Source organism: Scardinius erythrophthalmus (assembly GCF_964197995.2).
Source record: "Scardinius erythrophthalmus genome assembly, chromosome: 2".
NCBI classification, from domain to species: Eukaryota; Metazoa; Chordata; class Actinopteri; order Cypriniformes; family Leuciscidae; genus Scardinius; species Scardinius erythrophthalmus.
The window spans coordinates 32,005,579-32,010,672 of NC_138222.1; the positions used below are offsets into that span (position 1 = coordinate 32,005,579).

The following is a 5,094-nucleotide window of genomic DNA, read 5'->3' on the forward strand; positions in this document are numbered from 1 at the left end:
AAACACACAATTGGCAAAACGGTTAATTTCATGCTCAAAATCACACATTGTAAACTAAACTCCAAAACTAATTTTCAAAATACAGTAATACACTGTAATGAATTGCTGTAAAAATTACAGCATTATTTTACAGCAGCTGGCTGTTTTCTAATAATACAGCATATTGCTGTAAACTGCAATGCATTCTGGGGTCGCTAGGCGGTTTAATTCAAAATACAGAATATTGCTGTAAATTTCAAATCTTCTGAGGCATTTGTGATCTTCAACGGTCGTATCGTCGACTTTCGGGTAGCGCAAGAGGAGTGCTTCACAACTCTGTGGTAAGTGACTTATTATTTCAGTTTCTTATTTTCAATGTTTGGTAACTCGTAGAATATGAAGGTAATGTTATATTCGCGGTCCATATTGGTAACCCCGGATCACACATCCTCCGACCGCGGGGCGCGAAGGAGACTTGCGCCGGGCTTCAGCAGCGCGGACGCGGTAGTATTTTACACACCTCACCCCGGCGCTACAGCGGCTATGGGCAGAAAATCTATGGGCTCCTGTGTTAAGAATTACATGCTTTAATGACAACTGTCGGTATTCACACGAGCTTCGTGTTGATTAGCACACTTCGTCGTGATTATTTTATGGTGTAAATCAAATCAAAATCAAGCCATCTGTTAAAATGGGCGCCGAAATGAAAACGCCGTTGCTAAAGCCTTGCGTCAGATGCGTGTCATATACGTTAAATTATAAATGATGCTGTAATAAGTTACCAGGTTTGTTGCACGTTTAATATGCCGGTGTAAAAATCCATAGTTGGCTTACATTTCAGTACGAAATGTGTTTTTTTAGCTGTAACCTACTCTGTGTGTGAAATTTGCTTATTGTTTGTTTGTAATGCCGTTTTTAACTTTATTTAAAAGAAAGAGTTCCTGCACTCTGAATACTAAATTATAGTTTAAATGTAAAAAAACGAAAAATAAAAATGGTATAGTTAAAAATAACTATTGTCACATGTTGTATTGTTTTAGGAGACACAGACAAGTGGGCACTGGAAGGCCAAGTTGTGTGTGTGAGGAGGGCTTTCAGCACAGTCTGGCCTTCCCATACTGTTCACAGCATATTACATATTCAATCAGGAGGAGGCAGTACCTTGGAGTTCATTCAAAGGTAATGATTGAATTCTTAACAACCTCAGTACCTGCATTTTACACATTTATTCAATATCAGAACTTGCCTTTTCTGTTGAGGCCTTTAAAGGGATAGTTCGGCCAAAAATTATATTAAACCCATGATTTACTCACCCTCAAGCCGTTCGAGATGCATATGTCAATCATTTTTCAGACAAACACATTTTCAGTTATTTTAGAAAATGTCTTAGATCTTTCAGTGGTTATAATGTGAAGTTATGGGGTCCACTCCTTCAAGCCAGTTATTTTCATTTATAAAGTTTTAAATATGTATATTTTTACGACAAAACCGCACGGATTACCCTCAGAAGGCCTTCGTTTATCCCCCTGGAGCCGGATGGGTTACTTTTGTGAAGGATGCATGCACATTTTTGGGACTTGAAGGAGGTGGATCCCATAACTTGACATTATAACCACTGAAAGATCTAAGACATTTTCTAAAATAACTGAAAATGTGTTAGTCTGAAAAATTATTGACATATGCATCTCGAACGGCTTGAGGGTGAGTAAATCATGGGTTTAATATCAATTTTGGCCGAACTATCCCTTTAACACAATGTTTCTCAACTCGAGAAGAGAGAATTTTTAGGGCGAATGATTTAGATGTCTCCATCTTTAACACTAGCAAGCTAATGAGTTAAATCAGGTGTTTTAATTAGTGGACATATAAAACTTCCTTCCTGGGAGGTCCTCATGACTGGAGTTGAGAAACACTGCTCTAATATATGGTCCAATTTTAAAAACATGATTACAAGCCTCAAAAACTTAAAACCAATCTTAATTACATATTGTCTGTTTCCTGACCCTTTAGGCGCTTTGTATGTATTAATCCGGAAAGAGGAACAAAGAAATCAAGAGAAAATTTGCCATCTAAAACAACAGGGCAAATGGTACAGAAGAAACAGGTTGCAGTGAACCCACATGTTGCCACTCTGCCCAGCAAAGTGATGGATTAACAGTGGAATTTCTGAAATGTAAGTAGTACACACACACACAGATCTATTTTCCCTTTAATTGTAACCTTTTAATATTCTCTATCTGTCTCTAAAGCCCTTTTCACACAGCGCGATGTTCCCGGGAAATTGCCAGAATGCCTTCTGTGTGAACGCAAACACGACCTGGGACTGATGCCGGGATCGATGCCGGGTTGGGGACCTAGTAACATTGCCGTGTTCAGTCCCGGAACGTGCGCTATGTGAACAAAAGCCGTAATAATGCCGTGTTGTAGTGATGACGCTGAAGCCGGGATTGTTCGCCAGCTGTGAAACGGTACGTAATGCGCAAGTTTATGATTGAATCAGAGAAAAAAATGCACAAGCGTGGTTTCTTGAGAGAGAGAGAGATCGCAGCTCATAAGCAAACTTAAGACGCTGCTGAGACATTACAAGTCACATCGATGTCACGTGTCTTTACGTGTTGTGTGTGAATGCACTCTCTGACTCCGGAAAATCACTGGCAGTGTGAATGAACCAAATCAAATGAACCTGGATCAAATTTCCGGAATCTCTGTGTGAAAGGGGCTTAACTGTATCTGTCATCCCTGTATCTGTCTTTGACTGTATCATTATGTTTTGTAATATATCTAATATATATTGTCCTCTTTTTTCTTTTCAATGTTTCTAGCCACTCTTTGCATCCTGTGATGGAACAGCATTCTGGAGCTGAATTGTTCTCCATTTTTGATCAGAAGTTTGTTGGACTGACTTGGGGCCTTGTTGTTTGGACATGTTTGTCTGGTAATGAAGTGGTGAGAATTCACCCGTCTCTTTTTGTTTTATTATTATGATCATGTCGGTCAACTTGTGGTTTTAAATGTATGTTGTTTGCGTATTTCTTCTTTGTGTGAAGGGCCATGACGGCTAATTTGTTTCAAGTAATTTAAAAATATTTAATTTCATGTCCATTTAAAAAAAAAAATACAATTTTGTAAATAAAAATGAAATCAAAATAATACAAAATACACTGTTTATGACTTTTTTTCATGCAGATTTTAAAGTTATAAATTTTTACCTGTTTTTCAAGATAAGTATGTTGAATTATTTTTTTTTGTTTTGTGAAGTAATAGGGGAATTAAGTTGTGCATTATATAACACTTTATGTATTTAAAAACAATTGTTTAAAGCTTATGTAGTTGATAAATAATTTACATTTAAAATTCAGCTGCCAGTCATTAATACTCAAAAATCAGGAAAATATATTGTATACTCCATTTTACAGACTGTTAAAAATTACCTGTAAATTTTACAGTAAAATACTGGCAGCAGGGTTGCCAGCCAATTACTGTATTTTTACAGTAGCGTTTCTGTAATTTAATTTACAGAATTTTACTGTAATCAGAGAATACAGTAAAATTCTGTAAATTAAATTACAGAAACGCTACTGTAAAAAATACAGTAATTGGCTGGCAACCCTGCTGCCAGTATTTTACTGTAAAATTTACAGGTAATTTTTAACAGTGTACACTAACACAATAGGGGAGACCGGGGACAGTTGCAACAGGGGATGGTTGCAAGATGTCATTTTTCTCCAATCAGAAACAAGCTAGAGTGATGACACTCATACTGAACATGCACAGTTAGACCCTCCACCCACCAAGAAAACAGTAGACATTTTCAACATCTGCTGCTGCATTTATTGAACAAAACTTGTTTTGGAGGTATGAAAGTATTTTTTTTTCATGAGATGTATTTTTGTCATACTGTCCAGACATTTTGTATGAATTAATCAAAACTTGCTTAGTTTGAATTATTGTTGTGTTGACTTCTAAGTGACATGGTTAGCATGTGTCAGAGTCAGTGGCCCTCATTTATCAAAAGTGTGTACACCAAATTTCCAGCGTACACCTGGCGTACACCCAAAACCACGGTGACTTTGAGATTTATCAATATGGACGTTGGCGTACGGCACGCTCAAATCCTACGCCAGCTCAGGAGGTGGTGTACGCACGTTTTGAGTGTGGGAATGCGCAGAAAAACAATTCCTAACACCACAAAACGCACTGACAAACTAAAAGATATAATATATTATGACCCACTGTAAAACAACAACAACAACATAGTAATTATAAACTTCAGTGTTTATTTTTGTGCAACATGGACTTCAATGTTTAAGTTGTGTGACTTTACCAAAGCATTTGATTTGTAGGCATATGTATTCCTTAAGTTGCGAGCCTGTGCGCTTTACCTGACGTTTCAAGCCTTGTTTATACTTTCGCCTGGCTCCGCAGCGCGAGTCTCCGCAGACTGCGCGCGCACCTCTCCAAACGGACGAGGCGTTTATACTCGACGCGCTCGCCGTTGTACTATTCTTTGAAACGATGGCTAAGCCAGGGTTAGGCCCGGCAGGTGTGCACGGACTAGGTTCAGTAATGAAAGGCTTTCAATGACCAAAAAAAATAATTCAGACTGACAAAATAATAAAAATGCCATTCTTCTTATTTTAAATAATAATAATAATAATAATACAAATAATAATAATAACGACATTCTTCTTCTAAATAACAATAAGCGTCATTAGGCTAATAATAAAAATCTAGAAATCAATTTTGTTTCTTTCCACTTCCCTGGTTTCGCTTTCTCTTTCTCAAAGAAGTTTCTCTTCTTTGCCGTCTTCCGTGTGTCCATGGCGTAAAATGAGGGCGTGTGGGAAGCGGAGACTTGAATAGGGGCGTGTTATTCTAATGACGATCGATTTCAGCCGCGGCATTTATCAAGGGCAGGTATTGCGTACACCTGGATTTCAAAGGTACGCACAGCTTCATAAATCAGGCGATGAGAAGAGTGTAAGCATAATCTTACGCCAATATATACACCCGTTTCTACGCAAGATTGATAAATGAGGGCCAGTGTGTCTAGCAGGAATATGATGTTCTGTCATGGCTGATAGGGTTGGGGACGGTTGCAACAAGTTATAAATT

General features: G+C 37.9%; 1 long non-coding RNA gene across 1 annotated transcript; it reads left to right on the forward strand.

The window, feature by feature from the left end:
- The first annotated feature begins 331 nt into the window (after positions 1–331).
- LOC308687427 lies at positions 332–2,938 on the forward strand. Its single transcript, XR_014029742.1, has 4 exons — positions 332–1,158; positions 1,990–2,152; positions 2,229–2,447; positions 2,802–2,938. It is a non-coding gene; the product is annotated as an uncharacterized lncRNA (long non-coding RNA).
- Positions 2,939–5,094: the final 2,156 nt, after the last annotated feature.